Source organism: Nannospalax galili, unplaced genomic scaffold (genome assembly GCF_000622305.1).
Source record: "Nannospalax galili isolate Female #2095 unplaced genomic scaffold, S.galili_v1.0 scaffold664, whole genome shotgun sequence".
NCBI classification, from domain to species: Eukaryota; Metazoa; Chordata; class Mammalia; order Rodentia; family Spalacidae; genus Nannospalax; species Nannospalax galili.
The window spans coordinates 5,793,438-5,817,786 of NW_008354274.1; the positions used below are offsets into that span (position 1 = coordinate 5,793,438).

General features: G+C 40.5%; 1 long non-coding RNA gene and 1 pseudogene across 2 annotated transcripts in view; one reads left to right on the forward strand and one right to left on the reverse strand.

Moving 5' to 3' along the window:
- LOC103748728 overlaps positions 1–1,096 on the reverse strand; it is an 8,541-nt gene extending 7,445 nt beyond the window's left edge. For both annotated transcript variants that reach the window (XR_003846838.1, XR_003846839.1), the window contains exon 1: positions 904–1,096. This is a non-coding gene — a long non-coding RNA (uncharacterized LOC103748728). The remainder of the gene's footprint in view (positions 1–903) is intronic.
- Positions 1,097–14,211: 13,115 nt separating this feature from the next.
- LOC115067415 lies at positions 14,212–14,306 on the forward strand (annotated as a pseudogene).
- The last annotated feature ends 10,043 nt before the right edge of the window (positions 14,307–24,349 follow it).

Sequence of the window (24,349 nt, forward strand, 5' to 3'; positions counted from 1 at the left end):
TCCTGTAGCCCCAGCTGGCTTCAAACTCACTAGACCAGACTGGGCTTGCACTTACAGAGACCTGCCTCTGCCTCCCAAGTGCTGGGATAAAAGGTCTGCATCCCCATGCTGGGCTCATACCATCCTTTTATGGACTATAGGATCGAAAATTAAGACCTCAACAGAACAATATCCATCTTAATGCTGGATTTATATCATAAATTATATGTTTCAGATGGAACATTAATGGTGAATTGAAAGTTTGTTTCTTAAGTGTTAATGCCTGCAACTGCTAAAATGTCTGCTCTGATTCAACACAATCTAAAACCATTCCTTCTGTGACTAATTCTGACAAACTGTCTAGGCTAGCAAGACCCCAGTCCAAATGCCTCCCACTTAAGACACAGAAAAATAGAACAGGGAAGTTAGAGTGCAGGGATGAATTTAAACTGAAGAGCTTTGTTTTTTCCACAACAGCAAGGGGAGGAACAATTGACTTGAAGTGATTCCTGCGATCACTCTGCCACATTTGCTCATTAATTTAAATAGTGAACTTGATTACTTTTATAAAAATATTTTGGAAACTGTAAAATTGCTGATAAAAATCAGGATTCGTCTTAGTTCACAGGGTCTTAAATTTACCTTTAATAATCTAAATCTAAGAGGATGCACAGGACAACACACCCAAATATCTGCAACCGAATTTTGAGGCCTGCGATCCTTGCTGTAGAGTAGGCATAAACAAAGTTTAAATCCCAGGTGAGTTTCGCGGACCTGCCTCTGCTCCGAGCCCGCAACCCTGACTCCGAAGTGTCCCAGCAAGTCGTGCCGAGCACATGACCAGGAGTCTTTCCCAGGGCCTTGGGTTCTGTCCACTCTCCCTTCCACCCTGAGGGTCCTTCCCTGCACCGGCTCCGAACCAACCGCTCTGCGTGGTTCCTGCTGCTGGGGTAAACTTTCGCATTCAGCAGAGACTCGGTCCTGTTCAGTCTGCTTCCGGTTCTACACCACCCTGCTCCTGAACTGGGGCGCTCCCTAGTCTCAGTGGAGTTCTCCAGGCCCCCAGGACCCTGGGCCGGCAGACTTTGGCGCCATGCGGCCTCAGCTCTGCCCGGCACATTCCTCTCCAAGTTCCGGTTGCTTCATTCTTCCGACTCCGCCCAAGCCACACCCCTTCTCTAATCACATTGCGTTTGCTCCACCTCTCCTCTTTGGGTCACTCCTCTGACCCAGGTGACTGCCCCTGACCCCAAAAGATCCCGCCCCTCTCAGTACTTCTAGATCACAACCGAGTGGCTCCACCTGTCAGTCTTGCCCTGGACCCAGTACACAGGCTCTTTACAGGGGTGCTGTGGGCTTAGACAACACCTGGACCTAGTAAGACACCCTACCCCCCTACTTAAACCCCCAGCCTGGTTTTTGCTCTCATGAGACACCCCCAAAGACACCCAGCCTGAAACCTTACCTTGGGATTCCATCCTCCTGGGATAAAAAAAATCAGGAAAAGACAACAGACTAAATACAGATGCCCAGAGCCCATGCCCCAAATACTAAAAATATGACAAACCAAGAAAACATGCCCCTCCCCAAGAAAAAGCAGCAATTCCATAGCAATGTTCCCCAAGAGAGCAATTTAGACTAAATCTAAGATACAGAACTCAAAAAGAACACATAAATATGTACCAGGAGTTCAAAGCATATTGTTATAAAAATTATCCTGAGACCGACCTGGACCTGGAAGCAGAACCCACCCATGCTCAGGAAGCAGAGGAAGTTTATCCTCCACTACACTTGTGCTAACCTGTTCCAGAGAAACTGAGGCACTGACTAGAAATACAAACAGGTTTTTATAGGATTTCTTGTCAGCCCTTGGCAGTAATTGTGTGGTGGATTTCAGACTTCCAGCACTGAGGTATAGGTGCCCCTTAGGTTATTATAGGAAATTTAAGCAGTCAGCATTTCTACAAAAGCAGGTATTTCAGGCAAGTGTGGGCAAGGATTCTGACATTTCCACTAGCATGCTGTATTGCTGATGCCCGAACAATGTCAGCTATTTGAACAGATAAGACACATTGCAGTAAATGTTTCTTCAGGACTACTGCAAGAGGCAGCATTCTTCAAGGCACTCACAAACTATGGGTTTTGTCATTTTGTCTGTCTTGTCATTAACAACTTAAAGGTTAGAGTTGGAAGTTCCTTCATACAGCTTTCTAACACAGATCTAAAGTAGAAGCTTATAAGGCTAAACTTTAAAAGTACTGCTACAAAGTTTTGTTCCTATATCAATAAGCACATATATTAGTAGGCTTGTCATTAGGAGTACATAGGTTCTTATCAACTACATTTGTTAGTACTTATATGTACCACACAAAACAGAGTTATGCTGAGGTGATAGGTCATTAGTTCCATACTGGGTTAATTTTTCTTCATCAATAGAAAGAGGAAACTAATACCTGAATGAACTTAAAGAGGACAAGGTAGGATATGAAAAGTGAATTCAATAAACATACAGAAACACTAAAGAAAACATGAACTGAAATGAAGCAAGAAACTTAAATCCAACAGCCCTAAGAAAAAGTCAATGTGAAGCTTCACCACCAGAATAGATCAGATACATAGATTAGAACACAGAACATCAGGTTTTCAAGAGAGTAGAGGAAGTTGATCAAACAATCAAGGAGAAGGCTAGATAAATGGTGGCACGTCTTTAATCCCAGCACTTGGGAGGCAGAGGCAGGCGGATCTCTGTATAGTGAGTTCCAGGACAGCTGGGGCTACAAGGAGACCCTGTCTCAAAAAGACCAAAAAACCAAAACAAAACAAAAGACCCACTTCATACTAGCAAAAGATACCAGTGGAATTCAGGCTGTATCTTGTACATTGATATGAAATTTCTCTACAATTTGATACATTCACTGTCACTCTGGAGAGCTTGCAAAGGAAGATAAACGATAGTTTCCTTCTCTGTATAAATAAGTGACATGAAAGACCAAATTTATCTTTTCCCACAGAAAGCTCCCTTATTACCAAATACCTGAAATTTCTCTAACAGTTTTCACCTGAGGCTGAAACTCCAAAACTCTGGGTTTCACAGGAAATGGATGTCTCAGGAAGTAGCACAGAAGCCCACTGCTGACAATCCAGGACCTGAAGTCATCCTGCAGTGTACCCCAGGCACCACGAGAGGGATGTCTGGCCATTTTCCTAACTCAAACAAGTTTGCCTTCCAGAAATCAATGTTAGAAATGCTTTTAGGTAAAGCATAGGAGGTTCTGATTTAAAAACTCACAGGAAAAGAATATGTAAGAATTTTAGAATACCATTAAAAGGTAAAACCTGTAAATTAGGTGCAGAGAAGAAAGAGAAGAACTCCAGGATAAAGGAATGGCTAACATTTTAAATTCAATCACAGAGGAATGTCTCTCAAATCTAAAAAGTTATCTAGCCAAGTGCAAGAAGCCCACAGAACATCAGATAGGACCAGAAAAGAAACTCTCGTTGGCATATCATAGTGACAACACTAAAGACACAGACTGAACAAACGTACTGAAAGTTGCAATAGAGAAGGGCCAAGTCCCAGATAAAGGCAGACCCATCACAATAACAGCAGGTTCTTCAATGACAATTTTAAAGCCAGAAGGGAATAGAATAATTTTTCCCCACAACTGCCAACCTGACTGTTACACTTCACACAACTATTGAAAGAGAAGTAATAAATTTTCATGACACAGACTAATGGAATATATGACCACTAAGCCTGTTCTACAGAAGATACTGGAAGGAATACTAGGAACAGAAGACAGGGATAAATACATGCAGATATCACAGGAGAAAAAGAATCCCAGAACTATTCATCAAAAATTCTTACGAAAACAACACAAAATCAAGAAAAGGACATGAGTTAATACACATTATTTATAACAACTCTGAATATTAATGGCCACAGCTCCTTGCCATAAAGGATACAGAGTAGCAGATTAGATTGGGAAAGAAGATCCACCTTCTTGCTGCCTCAAAGAAACAAGTGTTGCTCTCAAAGATAGGCACCACCTCAGAAAAGGGGATGCGAAAATCTACTCCATCATGGAACTAGGAAACAAACAGGCATATCTACTCAAATAACACACAAAATAGATTTGAAACTGAATTTAGCAGAAGAGATAAATGTTACTTCCTCCTCATTAAGAGAACAATTGTTCAAGAGGACATTACAATTCTAAGTATGCACCTACCAAGATAGATTCATGCAATTTTTTAAAGAAATACTACTAGATGAAAAACTACAGATTATTCTCAACACACAAATAGTGGGGAGTTTCGATACATGACTATCATCAAGAGACAGGTCATCTCAACAGAAAATGAACCAAGAAACATTGGAGTAGTACGAATCCATAAACCCAAAGTATCAAACAGACACCTACAGAACATTATACTCTAACGCAGGAGGCTTCACATTCTTCTCAGAAGCCCATGAAACCTTCTCCTAAATAGACCCCAAGAGTAGGAGCAGAGCAAGCCTCAACAAGTTGAGGAAATCTGAAATTAGTACACTTTCTGTGCACCATTAACAAGTATACAGAAAAGAAATCAGGGAAAAAATCCCCTTTGCAATGGCCACAGCAAAAATAAAATACCTAAGCATAAACCTAACAAAGGAAATGGAAGAAGTCTACACTGACAGCATTAAAACTCTGAAGAAAGAAATTGAAAAAAATACTAGAAGATAAAAAGACTTTCCAAAACAAAGAACTGGAAAAATTTCATCTTGTGCAAATAGATATCCTACCCAAAGCAATCTACAGCTTTAATTCCAATGTCAATCAAAATTCCAGGATTGGGCTGGATAGCTCAGTGGTGAAAAGCTTTGGTTGTTCTTCCCAAGAACATGGGTTCCATTCCCAGCACCCATGGTGCCACTAACAACTGTCCATACCTCCAGTTCCAGGGAATCTGATGCTCTCTTTTGGTCTTTGCAGGCACTACATGTATGGGTGCATTTACGTACATGCAGGGAAAACACACATAAAATATAAATAAATAAATAATTAAAATGATATTACAGGGCCATTCTTCACACATATAGGAAAATTATTGTCAAAATTTATATAGAAAATACAAAAGGAGGGCCAAGTCAAACCTGAACAAAAACAGTGCCAGGCAGTATCTCCACTCCTGATCTCAAGTTTTACTACAGAGCCATAGTAATTAAAAACAGTGTAGGGGTTAGACAATTAAGAGCACTGACTGTTCTTCCAGAGGCCATGGGTTCAAATCCCTGCACTCATCTGATGACTAACCACTGTCCATAACTCCAGGATATCTGACACCTTCTTCTGTCCCCTGGAGACAATGCACAATACAAGTGCACTTATGTACATGCAGGCAATTCACTCACACACATAAAAGGAAACTAAAAAAATAAAAATATAGACTAAAAAAACAGCATAGTACTGACACAATAACAGACACCTAAGCCAATGGGACAGAAGAAAGGACCTGGACATTAGTCTACAAAAATAGTTACATTTTTGACAAAGATTCCTGAAACATACATTGGAAAACGATCAGAAGGACAGTATCTTCAACAACCAGTGTTGAAAAACCCTGCGTATCAACATGCAGAAGAATGAAACTCATCCCTGTCTCTCACTGTGAACAAAACTCAACTCCAAATGCACCAAGGACTTCCATATAAGACGTGATATTCTAAAACTGCTGGAGGACCAGGTAGGGAATATTCATCAACAGACAGGCATAGGCAATGGTTTTCTGAAGAGGAATGCAGTAGCCCTGGAAATAAGACTAACTGACAAATGGGATCTCATGAAATGAAAAGCCTTCTTCACAGTGAAGGAAACTGTCAATGCAGAGGCAGCCCACACAGTGAGAGACAATCTTTGCCAACCATACTTCAGGCAAGTGATTAATGATAAGAATATACAAAGAATTTGCGATGGCTTATCTAATTGTCAACTAGACTGGATCTGGAATTCACTGAAATGAAAGAGACAGTCTTGATTGGATCATTTGAAGCTCTAGGACCCTCCCTAAACGTAGGCATTACCTTCTGATGGCAGCCTGTATAAAAGGCCGTATATATGTATGTGTGTGTGTGTGTGTGTGTGTGTGTGTGTGTGTGTGTGTATTCATTCTTTCAGTTCTCCTTCTTTAGAGAAAACAGACTAATACAGATTGTGGTACCAGGATTGGTTCTAGAGAAGCAGAATTGAAAGGATGAATTACTTTAATGGGCTTGGTGGTTTCTGGAGCAGCCTTTCCAACTCCAGGATACCTACAGTTCCTAAGACTCCCCTGGTAGCATAGAGAGCACTGAAAATCAGTGATGGCATGATTTAAAGCAGTTGTGAAGATAAATGTATTTGAGTCTTCTAAACTCACCTCTTGTGAGGAACAAAGATACGCGCCCACTAAGCAGCAATTCTAGGTTTAATATGGAAACCTGTGCAATTAAAAGGGGTTCTCAAAGATTATTTGATAGCTTGGCTGAAGTTTATCAAAAAAATGGCCTACTGCAAGAGAGCTGGAGATGCTTCATATTTCTTGGCTTAGTATTGATGAAGGGATTGGAAGCTTCAGGCAAACTGGCAAGCTCAGGTGGATTTTCTGTGTTCCCAATTTCATACAAACACTACTAGAGGTCTATAAAACACAGATTAACCCCAAGTCAGTAATAGTAGGGGACTTCAATATCCCATTGTTTCCAATAGACAGATGAACTAGACAAAGAGAGACATATGAATTAAATTACATCTTACATCAAATTGGCCTAACAGACATCTATAGAATATTCCATGCAAGCCTGAAAGATATACTTCCTACTCAGCACATGCAAGTGTCTCTAAAATTGATTGGGACACAAAACAAAACTCAACAAATACAAAAAAAAGAAGAAGAAAAGAAAAAGAAAGGAAGAAAGAAAAGACAGAAGGAAGAATTCCATGCATTCTCTCAGACAACAGTGCTACAAAGCTTATAATCAACAACAAAAGGAGTTCTCCTAACTACAGGAACTCATGGAGAGTGAGCAGCACACTCCTGAATGAAGAATGGGTCAAAGAAGAAATGAAGAAAGAAATGAAAGTATTCCTGGAACTAAATGAAAATGATAATATAACACAACAAAACCCTCTGGGACATTTTAAAAGCAGTCCTAAGAGGGAAGCTTGTAGCTTTAAGTGCCTACATTAATAAATCAGAAAGAGCACATATCAGTGACTTCACAGTACAACCTAAGAACCTGGAAAGGTGGGAAAAGCCAAACCTATACCTAGTAGATGAGAAGAAATAACAAAAATCAGAGCAGAGATTAATGGAAGAAATACAAATAAAATAACACAAAGAATCAATGAATCTAAGTGCTGTTTTCTTGAAAAGTTAAACATGATAGAAAGTCCCTTAGCCCAGTTAAGCAAAAGAAAAAAAAGAGAAAATTCAAATTAATAAAATCAGAGGTAAAAGGGGGAAACATCACAACGGACACTGAAAGTCCAGAACATTATAAAGGATTTCTTTAAAAACCTGTATTCTAGTAAATTTGAAAATCTAAAATAAATGGATGCATTCATAAAATAAATGGATAAATTCATAAAAACCACCAAAGTTAAACCAAAAAGAGATAAGGAAATTGAAACAGACATGAAAAACCTCCCAACTAAACAAGCACAGCCCAAATGTATTCACAGCAGAATTCTACCAGACATCCAGACATTCAAAGATCTATAACTGATACTTCTTAAAATATTCAAAAATATGGAAACAGAAGAACTCCCAAGATTTTATAGATGCAAAAATTCTCAACAAAAATTCTTTCAAACCACATACATACATACATACATACACACTCACACAAACTCATGCATCATAAAGATCATCCACCATATTCATCATGATCAAACTGGCTTTATTCCAAAGCTACAGGGATGTTTCAACATATGTAAGTTAATAACTGTAATAAATCATATAAATGAACTTAAAGACAAAAAAAATCACACAATCATCTCAATAGATGCAGAAAAGGCCTTTGAAAAATCCACATGTATTCATGTTCCTAGAGAGAAGTGGACTGGAGGAAACATACCTTAACATAATTAAAGCAATATACAGCAAACCCATAGCCAGCATCAATGTGAATGGAGATAAACTGGAAATAATCCAATTAAAATCAGAAACCAGACAAGGCTGGTTCAGTGCTTAAAACTCTTACTAGAGCTTAAGACAAGAGACAGAAATGAAAGGAGTACTAACTGGAAACGAAGAGATCAAACTATCACTATTAGTATTATCAATACTAATTATCAAATTATCACTATTAGTAGACGATATGATATTATATGTAAGAGATCACAAAAATTCCACCAGAAAAGTGCTATAAATGATTAATACTTCCAGTAAAGAAGAAAGATACAAATTCAACTGACAAAAGTAGATTTCTATATATAACAAAAAATCAGAAAAATCATTCAAGGAAACCCTCCTGTCTTAGTTTGTTTCTCCATTGCTATGACAAAACATTCTGACCACTACCAACAAACTCTGAGCATGCAATGGCTTTTCCAGCCCAAAGTTCCAAACACTTCCACAGTCCTCCCCCAAACACCAAGGTCAGATCTGTCACAGCAATACCCCACTCCTGGTACCAATTACCGTCTTAGTTTGTTTCTCCATTGCTGTGACAAAACATTCTGACCACTACCAACTTGGGGAGGAAAAGGTTTACTTATCTTACATCTTCCAAGTCACAGTTTATCAGGGAGCCCAAGGTAGGAACTCAGGGCAGGAACCTGGAGGCAGGAGCTGGAGCACAGGCCATGGAGGAACACTGCTTACTGGCTTGCTCCCCTGGCCCCTGCTCAGCTTGCTCTCTTATCCAACACAGGCCCACCTTCCCAGGGGTGGCACTACCCACAGTGGGCTGTGCCCTCCCACATCACACAACAATCAAGAAAATGCCCCACAGACATGGCCACAGGCCAGTCCAATGGAGGAAATTCCCCAATTGAGGTTCCCTCCACCCAGGTGTGTCAAGCTGACACTAAAGCTATCCAGCACACCCTCCCATTCACAATGGCCTCAAAACAAATGAAATATCTAAGAATCAACCTAATCAAATACATTAAAAATCTCTACAATGAAAATTTTTAAATCTTTAAAGAAGAGAAAGACACCAAGAGATGGAAGAAGCTTCTGTGCTCATGGACTGGTAGAAATAATATTCTGAAAATGGCCATCTTACTTAAAGAAATCTACAGATTCAATGCAATGCCAATCAAAATTCCCATGATGTTTCTGTTCATCACAGAGCAAAACAAACAAACAAAAAATCCTATGGTAAGATTCATATGGAATTACAAAAAAATGAATTCCAAGGAAACAAAGAAATGGCTGAATGAAGTAATGGACAAGCAGGGTATGAAACTCAATTCAGTAAAGACTTGGGTCAGGTGTGGTGGTGCACATCTTTAATCCCAGCACTCAGGAGGCAGAGGCAGGTGGATTTCTGTGGGTTTGAGGCCAGCTTGGTCTACTACATAGGGGGCTGGCTGGGGTTACAGAGAGGCCCTGTCTCAAAAAAATAAATAAAGATTTACAATCACTAAGGAATACTTGAACCTGAAATGAAGGAAGAAATGAAAAATTCAATAGCCTAATTGAAAAAAAAAAACCCAACAATTTAAAACCTCACCACGAGACTAGATCAGTGACAACACAGAATATTAAGGCTTGAAGGCAGGTTGGAAAACCTGGATCACTCAGTAAGTGAAAATAATACAATAAATGATCAAACAAAAAGAAATGTTCCATGCCAAAGCACTAGTAAAAGCCAACAGTAAAATTCAGGCTTTATCTTCTACACTGATATGAAATTACTCTAAAATTCAATACAGTGACTGTCACCCTGAGGTGCTTTTAAAACAAGTTGGATAATCATTTCCTCCTCTATGTAATGAGGTGACACTAAAAAAGAAGTGAATAGGAGGGGAGACGTTACCTTAAGGGACTTGGGATAGCATAGCATGGATAACAAGAAAGAACAGAGGAGGAATTCTATAGGTGGAAATATTTAGGAGGGAAGAAGGAAGGGGGTTGAGGAGAATAATATTTGGATATGGTAGGATTAGGTAGGATAAAGGGACTATAAAGAAACCACTGGTAAAGAGAACAGCACACCTGTGCAATAGTGGCTTAACTGCTCAGAGGGTAACTAACTTCCCTCTTGTTGAAGACCCAGTAAAGGGAGAAAGCAGGAGGGCAGACAGTGTGTGGTACTGTAAGACTAGCTAACAATGCAGGATGGGAGGTAGTAAGCCTTTAATGACAGGAGCATATTTCTGAAGGCTTACTAAACAGACATAGCAGGAAACTGTGGGGTCTCTCCCTCCCCACATTGGTCGTTGGCCACCGGTCCACGAGGACAAAGGGAGCAGGAATGGGGTCAGGATGTCCAGTGAGCACTGACGGAAGAAAGCCCTCCCGGGGAGGCAGGTTCAGTGATACAAAAAGCTCCAGACTCAGTGAAACAGCTCCGTTTATTCAGTGGGATGTTAGGGAAAATATAGTGTGGAGGCAGCAGCCAAAGCTTCAGCTGATAGGTGCTCATAGTGTGCTTTATTTACATGTGGCAGTAGGCTCCGATCGTCCGACTACTGGGCAATGCCTGATTATCATATAGAAAAAACCTGGGGGTAGTTTTTACTCCAGGTAATTATGCCAAAGGTCATGTTCCAAATGAGGCCAAGCATCCATGCTTGGCGGCACTTCCCAGGTAAGTCAGGCAGGAAGCTCCTGCTGAGAAAGGAGCCAACCTTAACAGCAGGGTTCCCCAACAGGAAACTTCTTTCTAAACACCTATGCTCATGCACACACACAAAAGGTGCCCCCCGGCCTTATTCAGTCTCTCTTTACAGTGAACAATAGTGGACACAGAGACTAAGTGCAGCCCAGAATGCAGTATATGAGCAATAGATGTAGACGCAGACTGAAACAAGTCACTGATACTATGCTCTCTATGAATCAGAGAACACTGAGCAAGAGGAAGCGGCAGAATGGAAGAGCTGGAAGAGAGGGAGAGGGTCTAACAATACAATCCTCTGGTCTCAGTACAAAAAATGTAATAATTAACTTGCATCAGATTTAGTGCTCTCCACTGGGTCTGAGCAAGGCCAGCCCCATCAACAATCAGGAAACAAGGGGGCTTCAGAGTGATAACTTGTCTCAAAATCACTACGAAAGGGAGAAATTAGTTGAGGAAGTTAGGACAAACATACAATTCAATTAGTTGAGGAAGTTAGGACAAACATACAATTCAAGTAGATGATATGAACAGAAATTCTCATGAGGCAAATTTGTATCAATTCCCATGAGAAAGAGAAAAGATAACACACATTCTCCATGTACTCACAAAAAACATTGTTTTATGTCAAGAGAAACCACATTTGGTTGATGTGTTCTGCACAATCTACTGTGCTTAAATGTTGAGCTTTTGTTTCTAAGATAGTGTCTCTTCTAATATTTCCACTTCAGCATGAATTTCTCACTGACTTTATATAATGGCTTCCATGGGCTTAAATGTACATTCTTACAAGCCTGGTATACAAAAGACAAGTGGAGAACCACAGACGGAGTCTACACAGCTGTGCTCGACAGCTTTAGTCTCAACTGGGTTGAGGGACCCTCAGCTGGGGAATTTCCTCCATAGGACTGGCCTGTGGCCATGTCTGTGGGGCATCTTCTTGATTGTTAAGTGATATGGGAGCCACCCCTGGGCAGGTGGGCCTGTGTTGCATAAGAAAGCAGGCTGAGCAGGGGCCAGGGAGCAATCCAGTAAGCATTGTTCCTCCATGGCCTGTGCTCCAGCTCCTGCCTCCAGATTCCTGCCCTGAGTTCCTACCTTGGGCTCCCTGATGAACTGTGACCTGGGAGATGTAAGCTGAATAAACCCTTTCCTCCCCAAGTTGGTAGTGGTCAGAGTGTTTTGTCACAGCAATGGAGAAACAAACTAGAACAACAGCAAACATCCACTTCCTCACTGATACATAGAAGACACAAGTCAGTCCTCAGTAGAACTGCGTATCACTCTGTTTCTACATCTATCCACCACAACAGAAACATTTTCAGTATTACAAGTCACAAGTTCATGAAGAAAGATGGCCATAAGAGAAAAACAATGGGAAACAAACTCTCCAGACAACATTATCGAAAGCAAATAAAGGCTTGTAGGAGCACAATACAACATTTCTAGGGGTAAAAATGGATGTGGCCAGTAACTGAGGACATATTCACTGGAGGCCTGGTCATTTCCCTCCTTTTCACTTTTCTAAGTTTCTGTTTCAGGGACAATAATCAGCTCCGACTTCACCTTCTGCTTGAGGACTTGCTTTAACAGGCAGCAATAACCTACCTACAGCTGTCACTCCCACACCCACAGGCAGAACACCTCAGAAAGCAGAAATGCCTCAAGCCCCCATTTTGTAATAACTGAGACTACAAGAACTATACACTCAAAGTGCCAAAAAAGTGAGCGTCTCCATTCCTGTTTCCATGAGGTCTTCTCTGTAGTCAAGAATGGATATTTTTGCAACAACGGTTAAGAATGTGCTGTAGAGACTCTGGTCTGCTGGTGAATGATGACAAAATGACTGAAGGCAAAGGACAAAACTCTCAGGTAGAGAAAGGTGAGTTTAATTCTAAGAGTGGCTATTTATACTTAATGAACAGGGTCAACCAAGGATACAGCTTGCAAAACATAAATCAAACAAAGTTCAAAGTAAAGTGTTGTTTTTCTTTGCTGTTACTAACCAAACCCTTTCCAGAGCTCCAATCCATGAGAAAAGAAAACACAATCCCATCCCCTATTACTCTTACTATCCCAAAGCAGTGTTCGGCCCTTGACTGGGAGGTGGTGTTCCGTCAACGTCCAAAAATTCAAGAGACTCTATCTTGTCTTTGATTCACCTTCTGAAGAACTGAGCTCCATCATGACCCCTTTCTTGTTGATCAAGGTTTTGGAACATAAGACCGACTACAACAGAATGACTCTGCGAAATCACTTGGTTTCAGGAGGACCTCCGTCAGACTATAAGCAATAGAGGAAACAGCAATTATTGATAAAAACAGAATAGAATACATTGTGCTAAAAATCTTAAGTTGATTAAATGGATTTAGCTTTCCCAAACCATTGCAATGCCCTCCAAGAGATTTTGACCAGAAATACCTCTTAGTTGACTAGAAAAATTATGAGTAATATCTGCCTGCAATTTCAATATCTCCTGGGTCATATTACCATGATTTAACAAATGTTCTTTAACCCAGTCCCAAGGGGATGTCATTGAATTCCAGTGTACTGGTGATCTTCCCACATAACTACAGCAGATTCCAAATCTGTAATTTCAGTATTGAGAATACTATCAATATATCTTTAAGAATTCCATAATTTCTCAGAGTCTGAGTTCCATTGTTGCACAAAATGTACAGTCTGAATACTTTGATGTAGGGTAACTCCAGCTGTTGCAGCTGTAGCAGTAATAACAATAATCCCTAGGACAGCTGCAATGGTGAGGAAAATCATTCTTTTGGTTCTGTGTTTTACATTTTCAAGAATATGATAAAGCATACCCATCGAGGGTGATTCTTCCCAAGGCTGATCAAGCTTCACAGGCATCCAAACTCCCACACGAGCATGGAGTGTGTATAAAGTCTGTGTAGTATAATTAAGTGGAACAGTGGAATTTATGCAGTCATACAGAGCACAATTCTCACAGTTAACACATCCTTTTGTTTGAGGCATTTAGTCAATCCAATCATTAGCATGTAAGGTAATCAATCACAAGCTATATTATCAGAACCCCCCCCCCAAAAAAATAAGGAATCTGTGGGAAATGCACCAATGAACCTATATCTTCTAACTCACCCTGGGAACCTAATTGGAATCCTGGGCTGAGAATGTTTTGAGAAACTTTGCCTCACAGACTTTTTTATGTATGAAAATCATTTGGTGTCCATGTCATCCTGCAAGGAACTTTAACTCTGTGGTGTGGATTTGAAGCCCATGGTTTGACTTCCTTCGCAAGTTCCTGTTACTAGTGTTATTTCTCCCTGTGTATTCATTGGCAGGAGCATGAAGATAGACAAAGTAAGCTCAGAAGACAAGGTCTCCCTCAATGCAAGTGCAAATACAGTGAATACTCATTGAAGATTAGAATTCACAATACTGTACCAAAAGCTAATTTTGGGGAAGGTTTTTAAATAACCTTTACCCACTAGGACTATTTGGCAGAGTGATTAAGACCACACTCTGGGGCTAGAGCGATGGCTCAGTGGTTAAGAGCACTGACTGCTCTTGAAGAAAACCTGGGTTCGAGTCCCAGTTCTGACATGGAGGCTAACAACCATCTGTAACTCCAGTTCCAGGGGATCTGAGGCAGTTTTCTGACCTCCATGGGCTTTGCACAACACAGGTACACTTACATACATGCAAGCAGTACACTCATGCACATAAAATAAAAAGAATAAAGAAAATATTTTTAAAAAATACCACACTCCACACAGTGTTCTATACCACTTAGCATGGGTCATTATGATCTTGTGGCCTACACTGATTGAAAAAAAGGAAAAAAGAAAAAAAATCCACAGTACTCTTCTATAATATTCTTTGATGCTACTCTGAAGTTTATAAAAAGTGAGTCATTGCTTATATCTCAGCAAGCATGTTTGTACTAGTAACAATTTGTATGAACTCATTATCCTGAGTTTATTGAGCGTGTTCTATGTGGTCTCACAATGTGAAGGTTCTTTCACAGGGAAACTTGCACAGAGTGATGAGTCAATAGTATGCTGACAGGTAGACCCTGAGATTCCTATAGTCACTGTGAGAATTCAGGTCTTAACACCCATGCTTGTATTTCTTCCTTTGGTTTATCTACATTGATTTAAAATCAATTGCCATGATAGAACTAAGTGTATGGATGTGAGGACACAGAAAAGAAGGGTACAGATGTAGCTCAGAAGGAAGAACATAGGTAGCTTTGGTTTTCGCAATGTCTGTAACATTTTTCATAGTACAATATGATGGCTTCTCATATCATGCTTGCTGATCAATTTAGGGCAAAGGGCACACATGCACACACTGGGTGTGTGGAGGGATGAGTGCATATACTGAACTTTTTAAGCTATGAGTATAACGAATTCCTCTTTCCAATACTTCAGAGATAGAAAACACATATGTTATATATAATTCCATTTTATTACAGTATGTTATTTGTATGAGAAGGTGTGGATGTACATATTTGTCTTTTTATCAGAGCATGTTGTACATTTCTCTGGAGGCCTCTGGTACCCTCTCCCTATTTCTTTTTACTGTAACATCTTTCACTGGGACCTAGAAATCAATTCAGCTAGGCCGACTGGATCAAAGCAGTTGAGGTATGAAGCCGTCTCACCCTCCTTGGTTCTGAGATTCCAAGTGTACACAACTATGAAGAACTTTTTGTTTGGGTGCTGGGGATTCGACACATAGCCTCATACTTGTGTACCCAGTATTTTACAGTGTGAGTTATTTCTAAAATCCTCCAAAACATCTTTTCCCGTGTTTCTATTGATAATTTTAGGTAGTAGTAATATTGATAATGCCAATTGGAGACTTGTATTTTAAGTGAAGAGAATCCTTTATACTCAATTATACCAAAGTGCTTTTAATTTAAAGAATCTAATTTAAAACCATTTTATTGAACTTTTGAGACTCATACTATACAATTTGTTGGTATGTAGATCCCCTCCATTGTCTGCATCTCCCCTTACTGCACCCTGTTGAATTTAGTGTATTCTATTATGTATATAACAAGGCCACTAGAGTCTAATTTGTGATGCCACTTCATAGATTGGAGCCCATTCGTGACTTTGATATCAGGCTGAGGAACCTGAGGGCAGACAAGCCATAGCGCATAGTGGGGGAGTCCAATACTAGTTTTCTACTAAATAATTATAATATTAAACTGACTCCAAATGACTTATTGGTAGAATAATTCACTGCTCAACTCTCAACAGAGGTTTCATGTAGCAGGTGGTGGTTAACACAGAAACCTAAAACTGGCCAATGTCCAAAAACAAAGATAAATTAAATAAGTTGATAAATATTATAGAAATTAAAGTTGAATTCTTAACTTCAATACAACAATGCAAAAGTATGAAGAACTGAAATGCTTATCAACGTCAAATGTAGATTAATAAATATAAAGAAGTTGGTCCGTTCTTACCTGGTGTTACTCAGTGATCCCTCCATGACAAGTAGCACATGATAGCTCATCTGTGCCTTTCCTATCCATCACATTTCACCTGGAGCCTAAGGATCATGTATTGCAGATATCTTTGTGAACCACACACCATTCCTTCTTAGCATGTCACAAAACCTCTAAGGAAAAGACAAAGAATCTCAGAGAAGTTGCCCAGCTGACATCTTGGAGATTGCTTAGACACTCTGCAAGACAAAGAACTGTAATAAAATTCACAGAGCTTGAAGATGACTTTCAAAGACAGTCAGGGCTTCCAGGTGTAGTGGTACATGCCTTTCATCCCAGCACTCAGGAGGCAGAATCAGGCAGATCTCTGTGATATGGAGCCTGGTCTGGTGTACATAGTGGGTTCCAAGCTGGCTGGGACTACAGGAGACGCTGTCTAAAAAAATAATAATAAAAATAAAACACACTCAAGACTGTGCACATTGTTTGAAGAGAAAACACACAGCAAAGGAAATTTGGAACAATTTCAATAAATTAACAGAACTGTCAGGTTACGAATTTCTATGCGTTAGGTTTCCAAATGGCTTGTGCCTGTAGGAAAGTCCAAAACATGTAGAGATGACATTTTCTTCTCTCATATTTAATCTTTGCTTTCTTTCATTTCACACATTGTTTTTATTATTCCTCCAAGTTTAAAATGTACATTAGGGACATTTAACCGAGTTTAATATTATTGTACTTGGATAACACTCATGAGGGCATGGTCCCACCATGCTTCTGGAATATGAATAGGTCTTTCCATATGTTTATAAATGTCTAGTGAGAGGACAGATGATTGTTTAGGGGTATCTGGCTGAAAATACCTGTGTGCCCGGGGATGAGAATGGCTTATAAGGGGATGACATGTAGTGAAGCTGGGAATGAGAGAGAGGGAGCAGGTTGCAGAGTGCTCTTTGTTTTGTCACAATGTTAAGGGCTTGAGGCCATCAAGGATTTATCATAGTATTTTTCAGAAAGTGAATTTTGAAGATAAGACAACCATGTCTCTTCAAAAAAGGCTACATATTTTGAATATATTGTTGTGATAGCTATGAGGACAAAGGGAAGTGTTGGGAACTGTGCCCTCACTAAGTCAGAAGTAGTAATCAGATATGTGTTCATCATTTGAAAAATAATGAAAGGCATTTGTACGATGATGAAAGAAGGTATAGAATTATGGAAAGCTTCTCACCTGTGTAAGGATGCAATGTGGCAGGATGAAATGTAGCTTCAGTTTCTAGAAAGAACCTGGAGACATTGCTGTTATGGATGAGTTGGACATGATTCTTCTGCCTGGACAGGATGTCAACCACGGAGCTGCTGGCTAGGAGCATGAGGCTGCCATACAGGTCATCAGTGATGGGGAACAAAGTTTCTCTTACTAAACAGCAGAATTTTGGATCTACTGGAGCAGAAGAGGACTCATAGTCAATTGCCCTGAAAAGGGTCTTGAAAATGCTCATGTGGAGCACCACCCAAGATTCCTGCCAAGTTCACAAGGAAGTGTGGAAGCTAAAACTGTCATTTTGCTCTGGCATATTTCTTAAGAGAATGAGCACAAAATTACCATAGTCATGTGACTGAAAATGTAAGCAATGGATTTGAGACATCCAAATGGGGCATCCATGTCATGGTTGGGTTTCACATGGAGCAAATTGTTTGCATAGGAGCACAACAACCCCACTCCACTCCTATCTGTACATCTGACTCACAAAGTCATGCTTTGACCCACACCTGGATATCAACTCAGAGAACCCAAACATAGCTGAAGAACTGAAGATCCCATGAAACTTCATATGCAATGTTGTGTGAAGGACCACAATGGTGGACAAGGCTATCTGTAAATTCGTGGATGGTAGTTTGGCAGAAGTATGTGTAGGAAAGGAAAATGTATAACTAGAATAGATATCCATTTCAGCAAGGATAATGGAGTGCAATTCTATGATGGAATTCCAATTTAGGCAACCAGTAACAATGTTGCTGTCTGGTCTCAGTAGAGAATGGTCCAATTTGGGCTCTGAATGATGGAATTCTCTGTGCACAGTTTAGCACAAAGCTCCAGATGTTGCCAGATCAGGCTTGATCTGAAGAAGGCCATGTTGATGAGCTTATGCATCAATTCTATATCTGCCAGTATTGCCAATTTGTTCATAGGCCCTTTGGAAATGAAATGGATGGCGAGGGAATGAGGTTTATTATTAAGAAAATGGTAGTTCTAAGCCCAGTGTGGTGGTGTATGTCTTTAGTCCCAACGGGAGGCAGTGACAGGTGGATCTCTGTGAGTTTGAGGCCAGCCTGGTCTACACAGCAATTCTAGGCCAGCTAGGGCTACAGTGAGACCCTGCCTAAAAAAGATAAGAAAAAAAGAAAAAAGAAAATGATAGTTCTAGTTACTTCTTTAATGAACCCTTTCTCTACTGAGGTCATTTTTTTGATGAGCATTAACATGGGACACAATTATCTTCACATCTTTTGTCCAGTTGGAGTTATCTATCCACTTGTCTTTACATCAAATATCTTTCTACTCAATTTTCCAGGTATGTTTCTTCAAAGCTTCTGAATGTGCAGCTAAACCACTGGTTTAGCTCATGAGTCAGTTAATGATCACACACTTCTGTGCATTTCTCTTTCCAGGAGAAATGCATGACCATGAACAGTGCTGGAAATTATGATCACTGTAAAGAATTAACTTCACCACTCTCCTTTAGAAATGGGACAGACACATACTAAAAAGCTACAACTCTCCACTTGGGGGTCACACTTGCATAGCATATAAAATCATCAGTGACGTAGGTACTCAACTAGTGAGACCTAGGTGCATTCTTGGGGAGAAGTGCATTTTAGGAGTTATAGCATCTATAGGCAATTTGCTAATTTCTTCATGTAACTTAATATGACCTCAGAACCTATTTGTCCCCTATCCTAAGTACCACTTCCATTGGATGATGAACTGCTACTGTGTATGTCCAAGTTTATGACTTGTTGGGTGGGATAGCACGCAGATCATGATAGGAGCTTAGCCAACAAGGTAGTGTGTTGACATCTACTGAACAATACAGCAGGCACAATAGGGGTGTATTAGATATTTTTTCTGCTGCTTTACCATGACCAAGGGAATTTACAGGAAGAAGAGTTCATTGGAGCTTATGATTCAAGTTTCCAGAGAGATTAGTCTGTCATCGAGGGCAGGCCTGGTGAAGTGGACAGAGCAGGGACAGAAAGCTAAGTGCTTACATCTTCAAGCAGGTATAGGAAGCAGAAGGTGACTGGAAATTCTGCAAGGTGTAATAACTCTATAGGCCTTCCCCCAGTAACTTACTTCCTATAGCAAGGTAACACCTTCTAAGACCTCCAAAAACAGTGCCCCAAACTTGAAACAAAATTTCCAAATGCTTGGAGCATATTGAGGACATTTTAATTAAAACAACCTCATTCCACTCCCTGGCCTATGTAGGTTCACAACCATACTAAGTGTAACACACATTTAGCCCATCCTTAAATGTCATCATATTCTTTATCAGTCTCAATACTATTAAAATGTACACAGTCCAAAGTCTCTTCTGTAACTCAAGACTTAACTGTAAGTCTTTGTAAAAAATCAAAAGAAAAAGTACATATTCTCAACATACAATGGAACTGAATACACATTCCCATTCCAAAAGGGAGGAATGGGGGCATAGTTAGGAAATATTGAGTCAAATGAAACTGAAAACCAGCATGGCAAACACTAAATCCAGTAGCTCCATATCTGACTTCTGGGGCTTACATCCAAGGGTCTTAGATGGTGCACCCCTCCTGCTTTGCTGTGTGCAACATACATCTCTCTCTAGGGCTGGCACCACTCCCTGTATGCAGCTCGCCTTGGCAGATATCTCACAGGTCTGGCATCTTCAACATCTTCTTGTGTGTCTTCATTGCCAACCATGCTTCACCTTCACAGTTTTATGCAATGGCCTGTTGGGGCATTTTTTTTTATGCTGGGACAGCCATGCTGCACACAATCTGGCTTCGGTGGCTCTCTGTATACACAGAGCAGAAGCTGAAGACACATTCACTGTACACCAGTACCATATCAATGACACTGTCAAGTTCAGCAGCCTTACTAGTGTGGACTCTGGACAGCTTCATTAACATTACCAGCAACTTTTCTATGCTGTGGTGTTCTAGGAATAGAAAATCTTTCAGACATTTTCCTTTTACAAGTTGGAAGCTTAGCTATGCATGGCCTTTGACCTGAAGATAGTGTTTGCATTATTTAAGTGCAAATCTCTAGGCCTCTCCTTAAGCACTTCAACCTCTTTATCAAAGAGATCCTCTCCTTCAGCAGTGCCTTGGCTCCAAAATAATCTTCGTAGTGCTTTTTTTTCAATGAAAACTGTGCTTTCTGCATTTATTTATGACCTACTTGCTCTTTTTCACAGTGGATCTGCAAAATATTCACCATAAATGGTCACACAAACATTTATACATTTGGCTGTCTTAAAATTCCCTCCATCAAAAAAATTAGTCCATGACTCTTCAAGTTAGCCTCATGTAAGCTTTTATGCTGTGGGTATTATCTAGATAGGCTCTTTGCCAAAATTTCCTAGTTTCTACTTAAGTCCTTTATTGCCCTCTGGAACTACTTTGCTTTCAGCCCTATCTTCCATGGTCCTATTAAAATGGCCCATTAATCTCTGTATAATAGTCTGACTTCCTCCATTTTGTGTAACACTTCTTGGTGATCAATTCCAGACCCTACCTTGACTGGGGCCAGAAGATCCAGGAAGAACTGAGGAACACACATATATAATCCTGGGAGGCCCAGTTGAGGCTTATCTGGCTTTTGTGACTGCTTATCTGGCCACTGTAAGTGCTTGCTTGCTCACCTATAGGAACAAACATGTGACTGCTTGTCTTTGAGTAAATCTTGTACCAAGAGACTTTACCTTTTGGGCTTTACTTTTAAAAGCTCCGTCCTCTCCCATTTAGTGTGGCATTCTCTAAATTGGCTCAGAGAGTGCAGTCACTGTCAAGCTAAATATGTCCAGCTAAAATTCCAGCTGATTCAGATCTTTTTGAGTCTGAGTGGTCTTGTCCCAGTTATCTTGAACTCTGTAACATTTGCTTATAGCAATCAATAGATTTTCTAGCCCAGTCTTTCAAAGTTTTCCACATTCTGCCAAAAACACAGATGGTTAGGATCTTCAAGGTGAACAGCCTACTCTCTGGCACAAAATTCTGTATTGGTTACATTCCTGTTACTGTGATAAAACACTGTGACCAATGGAACTTATAGGAACAAGGGCTTATTTGAGCTTACTAATCCAGGTTCCAGAGTGATTGGAGTCTGACATGGAAGAGAGGCATGGTGAGGGGCCAGAGAAGGAGCAGAAGGGTAAGTATGTACATCTTCAAGCAAGCACGGGAAGCAGAAAATGACTATAAATCTAGGAAGGCTTAAGAACTCTCTGCTGAGAGTGGTTGCAAATGCTTTTAATCCCAGCACTTGGAAGGCAAAGGCAGGCAGATCTCTGTGAGTTCAAGGCCAGCCTGGTCAACAGAGTAAGTTTCATGCCAGCTGGGGCTACAAGGAGACTCTGTCTCAAAAAGACAAAAAAAATGGGGTGTGGTGTGGATGGACAGATGGCTCAGCAATTTAGAGCACTGACCGCTCTTGCAGAGGACCTGGTTTGATTCCATGCACTCACATGGCAGCTAACATCTGTCTGTAACCCCAGTTTCAGGGAATCCAACACTCTCTTCTGACCTCTGCAGGCATGGATGACATGGGTGCACTTACACACATGTATTCAATACACATAAAATAAAAATAGTAAAATATAGTAAATAAAATATTTTTTTAAAAAAAAACTCTATAAGCACGCCACCAGTGACATGCTTCTGCCAGCAAAAACAAATCTTCTAAGATTTCCCAAGGCAGCACCACAAACTGAAGACAAAATGTCCAAATACTTGGAGCCTATGGGGGACATTCTTATTCAAACCATGACAGTGGGTGAAGAATTGTCCTACAAATGGGTAATAGTTGTTTAAAGAGAACTTCTTGACAAGGCTCAAACTCCCAAGCTCTTCAGACATTATTCATATAAGGAGCTGACCAAAGGTTCCAATCAGGTTCAGGGTCAAACATTAAACATCAAACAATTTAGGGTATGTTGAATCATATGGTGTACATTTCAGGATAGCATGCACAGCAGTATGGAACTCTTACAGAGACATTTCTCCACTGTTTTAGGAACACTCAAAACTAGCCATATGTTTAGGCATTTGGTGCGTGGTTTGGAGTAACATGCCCGAGAGTAATGTGCTGCCTCCAAAATCCAAACAGGTACACTCAGTGCTCTACCTTTTATTTGGTAGTAGGAGAATATAGGTGCAAGGGCTTATCCTAGACACCAAAAGAAATATCTCTGCATGTCCCAGACCACTACATTCCTATAAACTTCACTGATCTAGAAGGCCCTTAAATTTGAATAAGATTTATTTCCCATCATATGACCTGCATATGCTTTAGTGAGTCCAGAGTGGTTGGTAACTTCTCCCATCATACAATGAGCATAAGTTTTTCAATATGAAGTAACAATGTGGTACCTCGTGGAAGACACAAATGATCAAAGTACCTGTAAACCATGTTAATACATCGGAATACAGAATGAATACATAGTTGATGTGGAACAATTTCGGGAGTCATGCTTGCCATAAGCATTGGAAATTAGGAGAGTGTCACTTTAAGAGCTTCTGCGCTCTCTGCTTCAGCGGTCAGAGCTGACAGTCTGTACCTGTATGATAAATCACATCTTCTGGAAAGTTTTGGTTCAGTCTGTGGGCACTGGAAGCTGCAGCTTCGTGCTGTATCCATAGTAACCCTTTTGTTTCTGTTAGGAAAATTCACCTGGGTAACCCAAACTCCGGGCCGGATAAAAGGGACCTGTGGGACCCCTCAGTAGAATCTTCTTCCTGGAGAGCTCTCTCCTACCTATAGCTGCCTTTCTGTAAATAAAGTCTTGCAAAATTCAGACTACTGTCTGAGTATCTTTCTTGTTGAAGACCCAAGCCTGATGGGCTTGGGGGGCGTTTGACAAATGGTGCCCAATGTGGGGCTTGAGGGGGTCCGAGGAGAGACCCCCTGAGGAGAAATCTCAAACTCAGGTGAGTATGAAAAATCAGGTAAGTATAATGAACTTGGGCAAACCTTCTTTCCATTGTGCAGAGGAGAAAGCCGAGTGCAAATGTAAGCATAAAGCACTGGTTCGGACTCTACGGGTAAGAGTAGATAGTCTTCAGAAATGTGTTGTAATCTTAGAAAAATGTTTAGAGGCAAAAATAGTCACCTGCAATGCAGTTTCTAAGACTTCAGACTCAGGGACTGTACAGGAGTCTGCTGATTCTGTGAGATGGGACAATGCTGTCCAGGAGAAGCAGCTAGCACTGGACAGACAGCTACGGCACATGCAGGAACAGATAAAGTCATTGGCAAAGCACATAAGTTTTGAACAAAAGTTGCCTCTTAAAGGCACTTTTAAGTCTCCTGGTCTTGCAGGTTTACAGCCCCCAGAGAGAAAGGATGAGCCTGTAAGTGCTAGGGCAAACAATCCCTCTCTTTTGTCTCATCCCTTGGCTCTGTCACTCTTACAAAGGCTTGTGCAGCATGCCGCTGAGAGGGGAGAGGATATAGCAGGATTTCATGGTTTTCTACTTATGGAACAAGATGATGGACAGGGAAATAAATTTAGGATACATTGTCCTTTCTCAGGAAAACAATTAAATGACCTGAAAGTTGCCTGTGAGCAGTATGGACCTAAAGCTCCTTATACTCAGGACATGTTAGACTCTCTGACTACTGAAGCTTTGCCTCCTAATGATTGGAAGCAAATGGCCAGAGCCTGTCTTTCTGGAGGTGAATACTGTGTATGGAAGTCAGAATTTGAAAACCAATGTCAGGTTTTTGCTGACCTTAATAGGGTTCAAAATATTCCTATTTCTTTTGAGATGCTTGCTGGTAAAGGCCAATATAGAGACACAGAACAGCAGATGAGAAACTTTAATAGTGCTGCATATGCACAAACTCATGCTGC